The following is an 11,689-nucleotide window of genomic DNA, read 5'->3' as shown; positions in this document are numbered from 1 at the left end:
GATGGCCCCTATAAACAACATATTTATGTGAAAGCTACATCAAGAATGAAGAAGATCAAAGAAGAATTGATGTCTTTAAAAGATAGTATTAGTAAAGAACATTAATTATACTCTCAGAAGAACAAACAAATCTGTCTTGGAAGAAGTAAGTCAGAATCCTCCTTAGAAGTGAGGATGGAGAAACTTCATTTTGAATTCTTTGGATATGTTCTCAGGGGTCCAGTTACTGGAAAAGGACTTCACTTCTTGTAAAGCATAAGGTTAGTGAAAAAGGAGAGTGTTAAGAGATGGCTGAACACAGTAGCTGCAACAGTGAGCTCAAATATAGCAACAGTTTTGAAGAAGGTACTGTACCAGGCAGCAACACTGTTGTAGATGGAATTGCTGTGAGCTAGAAAAATTCAATTAATAACAACTAATATTAGTAAGTATATTCTGTTGTGTGACCAGACCATGATTACCTGATCTTCTATCAATAGGCATTGGGGGTGGGGGTGGGGTGTTTTATATCTTGGCTGTTAATATATTTCTCACAATGTATCCATGAACATTCTTGTACATATGGTACATATGTGCAAGACTTTTCCCCGGGCATATAAATATAACAGATTTACTAGTTTATAGCCAGCTGCTGTTAGATAACTGCCAGCGTTTGGGGGTTCCATGTTTGCAGAGCATAACTGCTCTCTGTAGGGTTTCAGAGCTTGGATCTTTAGAAAGAAAGCAGATCACCAAGCCTTTCTTCCAGGAAGCCTCTGAATGAACTGTCTGCCAACTTTTTAGTTAATAGTTGATCACGTAACCATTTGTGCCACCCAGTCCAAACCATAGAGACAAAGAAAAGATGAGTAGTTGCCTGGAGCCAAAGATGAGAGGGAGAGATGACCAGGTGGAGCAGAGTGCAGTTTTAGATCAATGAAACTACTTTATATGATTCTGTCAACATAGACACATCATACTAAGCTTCTGTCAAAATCCATGCACTTAAAAAAAAAAAATCCATGCACTTGTACAGAACAAAGCTTGAATCCTAATGTAAATGATAGTATTTTGTTAATAATAATATGTTGTTTTTTGTTTTTGTTTTTGTTTTTTGTGGTGGAGACAAGGTGTCTTTATTGCTGGTGCTCAGGAGCTCTTGGTGGGGCGGGTTCGCTTCCTCTTCACCATCACAGGCTTCTTCTGGCTGCGTAGGATGGCGCTGGCCCTGCGGATGGCGGCCATGCGCAGGTCAGGCCGATACTTGTTCTTGCGGATCATGTGGCGGATGCTGCTGAGCGTGGCCCGGGCGTTCTTGTGGATGGTGGTCCGCACGTAGGAGGTGGCCGGCTTCCTCTGGCCTGACCTCCACTTCATCACCACCACGACCCCCTTGTAGTCGGGGGCCGGCTCCACGCTCACGGTATTGCGGTGGATCAGCCCATTGTAGCGGAAGGAGTTGTGGGCTTTGAGGTTATTGGGCTCGGTGCTGTAAGTCTGCTTGTTCTTTTTAATCAAGAAGCTCGAGCAGTTACGCACGACCATCCATTGCAGATGGGCAGACATAGCGGCAGCTCCTCTCTCAGCGGCAGCCGGAGGCGGAAAGAGTAATAATAATAATATGTTAATGTTGACTCTCATTAATAACACAAGTGCCACAAAAATTCACAATGTTACAAGTAGAGGTAATATATAGGGTATATTTGATACCCCTGTCCTTTCTATACAATTTTTCTGTAAACCTAAAACTGCTCTAAAAATTGAAGTCTATTTTTAAAAAATAAGCTAAGCACAAGAAGCCAGACAGAAAACGAGCTACATATTGTATGAGTCTGTAAAAAGAGCAAGGACTACATGGGGCTGGACATATCTGACTTTTATCAACTTCACAAAAGGAAACTGTCCCTGTCAACAGCACCAACACAAAACCAACTACTATGAGGTCAGACATGTCCCTCCATGCTCCTATTCCTCCTTCTACTCATTCAAACACCAGTCTTACTGATTTACTGGGTCCAAAATCCAATGCAATAGCTCAAAGACCACACAAAGCCATATTAGGGAAGTCAAAAGGCTATAATTCAAGTCAGTAGCAGAATACAGTCAGAATAGCTTCCAAAACAGGTGCCTCAGTCTAGAGCCTCTTGACTTTAAGCCAGTGTTACAAAGTTCTTAGTCCTATTAATTATGAGCAAAGTCCAAGTGCATGCACATCTGTGGTCCCATAAATTTTTGGTTTGGTTTTCTTAAGGGCTATCTATTTGGTTTCTTTCCTCCCTAATGGTTTTGAAAAGGTTGTTGCTTGTTGTTGTTATGTGCCATCAAGTCGCTTGCGACTCATAGCGACCCTATGTACAACATCCCTAAACTCTGCTCTGTCCTGTGCCAATTGCACCATCTCCGATACACCCATCCCGATTATCCCAGTCACTGAATCAATCCACCTCATAGGGAAGTCCCTCTACAAGAGGGATTGATACTGTGGCTGCTGCAATGGGCTCAAGTGTGTCAGAAATGAGGATGGCGCAGGGTAGGTAGGACAGGATTCAGATCTGTTGTTAATACTGTCACCAGGAATCCTACTCGACTGTATGGCATCCAACGAATGGATTTAAAAGCAACTCTGGTGGCCTAGTGGGGAAGGAGTTATGCTGGCAAGCCAAAGGCAGGCAGTTTGAATCTATCAGCTTCTCTGCAGGGAAAAGAAGAGCAATCTCTTGTGTGATTTACAGTCTCTGAAAACTTGCTGGAGGGTCAGCTATGGGTCACTTCTGACTCAGTGGCACAAAGAACAATTTTAAAGCTCCCAAACATAGACTTTGAGCTCCCAAACGGGACAACCCTTGAGCACAGGTCAGATACAAATAAGTGGGCAAATGGGCAGCAGCTTCTGGGCTTCTGCTATTGGGCAGTTGGGCAGAAGAGTAGGGGAGGCTGGGTATGCCCCACTCTCTCCTGCCTAGCTTCCTCTTGTTTTACTCCTGCCAGTGCCTCGACAGTCACTGTCACTATCATTGCCTGTTCATTCCTCCATGTCTGGCCTCATCTAGTTGCTCTAACAGCAATGAGAATGACTGGAAGGAGGTTCCCATCAGGTTTTAGTATGTTTGCAAAATGTTGAGATCACACGTCCTGTTTCACAGAATGTATTGTGCATGTTAAACATGCATATTTGCATTCATTTTTTTCCCCCACATGATTTTGGAAATTGATATAACGGAGGATTCTACACAGAAAGAAATACATGTATAAGATGGGAAAGAATTCAAATGTCTACTCACGTGTATAAGATTGGAAAGAATCCAAATGTCTGCTCACAGAATACTGAATAAATTATAGCACATCTGCACAATAAAGTATTATGGAGATGCAGAAAATAATACGGAAATACTATTTAAACGTGAAGAAACAATTGTCCACTGGACCCATGTTTCTGTGTATCTTGAGAGCAAAACCCAAATGGGCATTTTTGTTTTAGACTACTTTTTCATAGCAAACAGCTTTGGAAAACATAAAAAACTTGCTCTCAAAGAGCAAGTTCACAGGGATCCCTGCTATCCCAAAGGGGGTAACTTTCTGGCAGTTTGAACCTACCATTGACTCTGTTGGAGACAATGGGCAGTTTCCTCTGCAATTTACCACATCCAAAAGCCCACTGGTGGGTTAGCTCTGAGTAGATTCCAACTCAATGAGCTTGTTTTGAACTATTCATCCCAAGTTAATTCTGGAGAGATACAAAAGTATTGCTTTTACAAAGTTCTATTTCCTCTCTTCATTTATGCTATCGTAATACATATTACATCTATATATGTTATTGCTATGGTGGTATAGTCCATAGGGAGTTGTGCCTGTCTCCTCCTGTGTGATTTACAGCCTCCAAAAACCTGCTGGAAAGTCAACTATGAGTCTGTTCTGACTGGATGGCATGAGTGAGTGAGTAATGATTGTGAATATATGTTATAATCCTAATAATGATGATAGTTATTGCTATATAATACTTTAAGTCTTTTAAAGAAGCTAAGGGGAAAATATTTCTATTTTGTTAGAATAACCTATTTGCTATTTCTCTTCATTTTTCTACAGCTATAAGTTACCATGTGGTGCGATTCTACCCCTTGGCGCAGCTTTGTCCCTGCCCACTTGGTATTATCAAATATATTGCATTTCTCTCATTACTGAACTAAGAATACAGCTATAGACATATTGTATTTGCTTTTTAATTACATATCAGAAGAAAAACTGTTGTGCTGTCTTTTATAGTTAATCACATAATTACTTTTATTTTAGTGCTGTTTTTCACTCTGGATGGTACTGCCGTCTGGAGTTGCTTGCTTTCCATCTGAAGTATTTCTTGTAAAACGAGTTGGTTACAGGGCAATCTTCTCCTGTACCAGTCAGATCCTTTTGATGGTACACACAAAAATAATAATAAAGCACCAGTTGGTTAACAGTAAATTCTCGTCACTTTTATTTGGTTTATCTATTTTTGTAAGAAAGTTTTGCTTGATATGAGATCCCTAACAGCACTTTTCTAGAGTCTTTTGAAAAAAATCATCTCTGAACTCATTTCTTTGCAATGTGAAATCTTAGTCTTAGGATTCATTTGTCTTGCTGCTTTGACCATTTTCTATTTGTCTTTTAGCATTTTCACTGTGTCTAGGTATAATTTCTTCATATCTATCATACTTCAAATTCATTTCTTTAGTCTGTAGACTCGTGATTTTCATTAATCTTGAGGAGTTATAGTCATTATTTAATATTTTTCTGTCCTTTCTTCAGATGGGCAATCTCATCCCATGCAATTTACTTGGAAAGGTGGAAGTCAGCAAAAGAAAGGAAGGCTTTCAAGGAGCTAGCCTAACATATGACTGTAATAATGGGCTCAAACATATCAGAGATGAGGATGGCGGCACAGGATAGGGCAAGGTGCAGGTTAGTTCATAGGGTCACTTGGAGTCGTCGTCACCTCAACAGCATCTAACAACAACAGTTGTTCACAATGGGACCTTTGGTGGCACAGCCCTGCAGAAGCGGTGCTACTCGCCCAAAGGCGTCATCTCTCTCATGGCTTGAATCACTAGCGGCTCCTTGGGGAAAGATGGGTCATCTCCTCCAGTGCAATTTAGAGCCTTGGAAACCCAGTGAGGGCCAGCTATGAGCTGGCAATGAGAAAACTGTCTGTGAACAGGGTATTTGTAAGCCTGAGACTATCTACAATTCTCTTCAATTCAAATCAAAGATCCTCAGTTGAAGAAAAAGTAAAATAAGGAAGGAGGCAAAGGTGTACTCTTCCTTAAAATGCTATATCCATAGTGGCTATATTTTTTCAAAATTCTAAAACACAAATGGATTTCTTTTCAGACCAAGTAGATTATATGCCATGTACATTTTTTCCCCATTGTTGTGTACCATCGAGTCGGATCCAACTGTCATAGGAAGAGATTGTCCCTCCTTCTCCAGCAGAGCATCTGGTGGACTCAGTGTGCCTTCAGGATTGCAGTGCAGCTTCTTGCCACTAGGCCACCAGAGCTCCCACTGACCAAATAGACTTTAAAATGTATCATTCTTTGCTGCTTAGTACTGATTTTAACTTCAGGAATTGCATTTGTGTATGTGTATATATTCTTTTTAAATAAAGATCAAAGACTACAAATAAAACTAAAAAAGTCTCTCAAGTGAAATTTTTAAAAATTTATTTTAATGATCATTTACAGAGATTTTGGATTTCCATTCATTCATTGTTGCATTTTTCTCCCTGTCCATCCTTCCCCTCCATTTCGCTCTTCTCTTTGAAAAGTAAAAGAAAAATTCCTTCATTGGTATAGAATCCCTTGCACCTCCCTCCCCTCGCCCAGAGTACACTCCACTATGCAACCTTCTTTCTGGACTCTTGTCATAATACCTCAAGTGAAACTTTTATTTGCCTTTACCTTTCTGTTATACTTTTGAGGATTTATGGTTGTTGTTATGTGCTGTCGAGTCACCTGCGATGCATAGTGACCCTATGTACAACAGCCCGAAACCCTGTTCTGTCTTATGTCAATCTCACTGTCTCGGACACACCTATCCCCATTACTCCAGTCACTGAATCAATCCACCTCATAGTGGGTCTTCCTCTCCTGCACTGTCTCTCCACCCTACCAGGCATGATGTCCTTTTTCAAGGACTAGTTCCTCCTTGCAACATGTCCAAAGTATGTCAGACAAAGCTTCAGAATACTTGCCTCCAAGAAGCAGCCTGGTTTAACCCTCCCTAGGATGAACATGTTGGTATTCTTAGCAGTCCATGGTATATTCAATACTCTTCTCCAGCACCACAGCTCAAAGGCATCATCAATTCTCCTTCTATCCTCCTTAGTCATTGTCCAGCTCTTTGATGCATAGCATGTGATTTCAAAGACCATGGCCTGTATCAGGTGAACCTTAGTCTCCAGAGTGACACCATTGCTCTTCAGTACTTTGGAGCAGTCCTAACAGGAGACTTTCCCGTTGCAATTGTTGTTGTTATGTGCAGTCGAGTCACTTGTGACTCATAGCAATCCTATGTACAACAACCATAAACTCTGCTCTGTCCTGCGCCAATCACACTGTCTCTGACACTTCCATCCCGATTACCCCAGTCACTGAATCAAGCCACCTCATAGAGGGCCTTCCTCTCCTGCACTGTCCCTCCACCCTCCCAAGCATGATGTCTTTCTCCAAGGACTGGTCTCTTCTCACAACATGTCCAAACTATGTTAGGCAGAGCCTCAGAATCCTTGCCTCCAAGGAGCCACCTGGTTTAACCCTTTCTAGGATGAATCTGTTTGTTTTCCTAGCAGTCCATGGTACTTTCAATACTCTTCTCCAGTACCACAGCTCAAAGGCATCAATTCTCTTTCTATCCTCCTTGGTCATTGTCCAACACTCTGATGCATAACAAGTGATTGTGAAGACCATGACCTGTATCAGACGCACCTTAGTCTCCAGAGAGACACCATTGCTCTTCAGTACTTTGGAGAGGTCCCTAACAGCAGACTTTCCCATCACAATACGGTCCTGACTACTGGTGCCAAGAGTGTTGACTGTGGAGCCAAGCAAACTAAAGCTGTGAATAATCTCAGTCTCTTCACCACCCATCCTGATGCTGCCAATTGGTCCAGTGGTTGAGAATCTTTGTCTTCTTGACATTGAGCCTCAATCTATATTGGAGGCTGCAGTCCTTGACCCTCTGCAGCAGGTGTTTCAGGTCCTCCTCAGTTTCAGCAAGCAGGGTTGTGTCATCTGCATAACGCAGACTGTTGATAGATCGTTCACCAATCTTGACCCCACATTTCTCTTCATAGAGCCCAGACTCCCGGATAATCTGTTCTGCATACAGGTTGAAAAGGTATGGAGATAGGATGCATCCCTGGCATACGGCCTTCCCGATTTTGAACCACGCAGTGTTCCCTTGCTCTGTTCTGACGACTGCCTCCTGGTCAAAGTATAGGTTTCGCATTAGAATGATCAAGTGTTCTGGGATTCCCATTCTTCTCAGAGTCAGCCACAGTTTGTTATGATCCACACAGTCAAATGCCTTTGCATAGTCAGTGAAACAAAGATAGACATTCCTCTGGTATTCTCTGCTTTCAGCTAAGATCCATCTATCATCAGCTACAATATCCCTAGTACCACGACCCCTTCTAAACCCAGCCTGGACTTCTGGCAGTTCTCTGCTGATGTGCTGTTCCAGTCGTTTTTGGCATCTTGCTTGCATGTGATATCAATGATATTGTTCGATAATTTCCACACTCTGTTGGGTCACTGTTCTTTGGAATGGGAACAAATAGATTTCTTCCAGTCAGTTGGCCAAGTGGTTGTTCTCCAGATTTCTGGGCACAACTTGGTGAGCACATCTAGGGCAGCATCTGTTAGTTGAAATACGTCAATTGGTATACAATCTATTCCTGAGGCTTTATTTTTTTGCCATTTCCTTCAAAGCAGCTTGAACTTCTTCCTTCATCACCATAGGCTCTTGCTCATACATTGTTTCATGAAATTCTCCTGTGTCTGCCAACTCCTTTATAAGTTATACCCAAGAGAAAAAAGCCCCTCACTTCCTTAGATTTTGCTAGCAATTTGTAGACACCACTGTTTCTTTACGGCAATAACAATTTTTAAAGTATATGTAACTCGCACATAATAAATAAATAATTATCGTAGGAGACTGTAAAACTCATTTGGAATATGATGTTCAGACTAAGAAACAGTTACATGTCAAGTTTATATTACTATAAAGAAGAGATATAGTCAAATTATTTTATTCTACTCCAGAAACCTCTTAAAAATATAAATACAATAATTGCTTAAACATAAATAATAAACACAAAGAATGACCACCTTTCGGGAATACTACAGATGGAGATTTCCATAGTATTGGGAGGTTAAGCTAATTAATGTTCAGTGATTTCTCCTATCTTCCACTTCTAAAAGTCTCTGATTTCACAGTTCTCCCAGCAGTTCCACAATTTAAAAATTGTTTACTCTTTTTACCAATACTGCCAGATTATGACACACATAGATAAAAATGTCAGTATGTTATCACATGTGCTGAAAGTAAATCTCTTATTTTAGAACATGCTGCAATTCATACGGGCTTTGGTTCCATTTACTCTGGAGGCTTTGTTTCAGATTAAAGAGTATCTCTATGTTTGAACAGTATCTTTTTTAGCCTAAATGGTCCTTCTTTTTTGGCAATGTAATAAATACAGTAGGAAAAAAATGAAATTATATTCAACAAATGTTGTACCTCACAATTTAGAAATAAACACCTGTACCTCATCACTCTTGGTACCAGCAAGAAGCAAATCAAAAGACAAATAGCACTGAGAAAGTCTGCTGTCAGGGATGTCTCCAGAGTACCAAAGAGCAACACTGTCAGTCTGGAGACTAAGGTGCACCTGATACAGGCCATGGTCTTTGCAACTACATGCTATGCATTAGAAAGTTGGACAATGACTAGGGATGATCGAAGGAGAATTGATGCCTTTGAGCCGTCGTGCTGGAGACGAGTATTGAACAATTGAACATACCATGGACTACTAGGAGAACAAACAGGTTCATCCTAGAAAGGGTGAAACCAGGCTGCTCTTTGGAGGCAAGGATTCTGATACTTCGTCTGACATACTTCGGGCATCTTGTAAGGAGGGACCAGTCCCTGGAGAGGGACATCATGCTTGGGAGGGTGAGTAAAAGAGCAAGAGAGGAAGACCTTTGATTAGATGAATTGACTCAGGGATTGGAGTAATGGGAGTAGGTGTATCAGAACAATAAAGTTGGCTCAAGATAGAGCAGGGTTCAGAGCTGCTGCACACAGGGTCGCTGAGTCACAGGTGGCTCGACAGCACATAACAACAACAACCCCAAACTCCCTGCATTAAACTACTAGGATAAATACTTTTTTTCCACAAGTTTATTTACAAAATTCTAATACAAATTTGAACAAATTCTTTCAATTTCCCTCACCTCCCACCCATCAAATTGTACAACCCAATGATTAATTCCCTCTTCCCCCTGTACATCCACATCCCTCTTCTTCCAGCCTCTCCCATCCCTTCTGGATTCTTATACTCAGTCTACAATAATAGCCTTTTTTTTCCTTTTTTCTACAGTTACAGTCTTATACAGTATTTATCCTTGTGGGACTGAGTTAGTTCACTCAGCATAATGCTCTCCAGTCCCTCCCAAGTTAGGTAATACTTTACAGTTATTGCTCCTTCGTGCTGCATAGTATCCCATTGTGTACCACAATATGGGCAAAGGACATGGAAAGAATTTTCAGAGAGGATGATATTCAAATGGCAAACAGACACATGAAGAGATGTTCCAAATCACTGGTAATAAAGAGAGATGCAAATCAAAACCACAATGAGGTACCATCTCACTCCAGTAAGAGTGGCAAAGTTTAACAGAGCAGCAAGTAATAGATGTGGAGAGGATATGGCGAGAAAGGAACTCTTAATACATTGTTGGTAGGATTGTAAAATGGTGCAACCATTCTAGAAGGCAGTTTGGCACTTCCTCAAAAAGCTGAACATAGAAATTCCATATGACCCAGCTATTTCACTACTTGGAATATACCCTGAGAATATGAGAACTGAGGCATAAACTGAGATTTGTACACCAATGTTCATAGCAGCATTATTCACCATCGCAAGAACACAGAAACTGCCCAAATGTCCAAATACAAACAAACGGATTGAGAACTTAGGATAAATAATTTAAATGTAAGTAGCTGTTACACATGTTGCTTGGTCAATTCTCTCTAGAAAGATTTATGTCTGTTATGAAAAGATTAGTTTCAGTTAAATCACAATGTTACCATTTAAAATACACACTCTAAGGTGGATATTTAATATGAGAGAAGGAAAAAAGGTAGAGTGAGTAAGAGCTAGCAAAATTGTGCAATTAAGTTTCTGGAGAAGATACTTAAGAGATTTAAGATGTTTTATTTGTCAAAATATGTACCCAGTTACCCTCCAGAAACTGCCTGACAGATGAAATGTAAAATCAAACTAACTGGAAATTTTTTAACTTCAAAAAAGTTACATGATCTATGAGAACCATAAATATCTGTTTCATTCATTCTAAATAATGTTATATAAAGTTATATAACCTCAAATAACCTAACCATTATTTTTACTCTCGGATACTGTTCACAAAATGTCAAATCTCCATGAACCAAAGTGCCTCTACAGACAGCACAGCAGTGAATTACTCTTGAGAACCAGATCTAAAGAAGACACATCTGAGCATCTTTGTTTCACATCTTTAATACTGTCTTAAAGGGTTTATTAATCTTGAACTATAGTCCAATGTATTTATAAATATAAAAGTGAAAATTATACTTGAAACAGTTATTCTAAATCTAAACAGATCATTCCTATGGCAATATTTATTTACTTGGAATCTATTTTTATTTAAAATATGTTAAACTTCTCACAAAGTCAGAATACAACTCACAGTCTGAACAGAAACCTCAGTGTTTAAATCTCTACATTCAGTAAAATAAACACTACATATTAGGTTACTTTTGAATACAAATCACTTACTTAAATAAATGGGATATACTTTCTAGCTTGCGTTAAAAGGGGGAAATTTTTTATGTGAAGTATTGACCAAAATTAATTAATCAAATGAATCAAAGACTACCATATTATGATACAAATCAAGTTCTATGAACACAACATACTTGTTAGAGAGCTGAATGCAAACATAACCACAGGTAGGGAAGTGGCCACCTCTTAGCTAAGGGGTAATACAGAAAAATGCCCATGCCATGGATTTAGACCCCTAGTTTTATTACGTCCTCGGTAATAGTGCTTCTTTTGTTTATTGAAAAATGTTTCTTCAACTGAAAATAACTTTAAGCAGTGGAGGATAGATGGGTCCCATTTTATAGTGATTGAACCATACTGATTAGACACACAAACTCTCCAATTTCTGTTCTAGAAACAATCACATTTTTTTTTCGTAAGTACTGACTTACACATTTTATCCTTGAGAATTCAAAAGATACATTAATCTCTGATTTTAAAAATAAGGATTTGAGAATAAGTGTATTTTGAAAAGTTACACCCCATGATCTGACCCACACTTTTGATGTAAAATATAACAGCTCTTCAAATATAGACTTAAGTTTTAAACTTAAACATAAATCCGTATTGTCCCTTGCAGTACTCAATTTGGTA

The 11,689-nt window shown here is 39.7% G+C and overlaps 1 pseudogene; it reads right to left on the bottom strand.

The window, feature by feature from the left end:
• Nucleotides 1-1,128: 1,128 nt before the first annotated feature.
• LOC102863571 lies at nt 1,129-1,545 on the bottom strand (annotated as a pseudogene).
• Nucleotides 1,546-11,689: the final 10,144 nt, after the last annotated feature.

Source organism: Elephantulus edwardii, unplaced genomic scaffold (assembly GCF_000299155.1).
Source record: "Elephantulus edwardii isolate Elephantulus edwardi_28Jun2011 unplaced genomic scaffold, EleEdw1.0 scaffold00195, whole genome shotgun sequence".
Classification (NCBI taxonomy): Eukaryota; Metazoa; Chordata; class Mammalia; order Macroscelidea; family Macroscelididae; genus Elephantulus; species Elephantulus edwardii.
The sequence above is the reverse complement of the archived record's forward strand: the minus strand, read 5'-3'. Positions and strand labels throughout refer to the sequence as shown.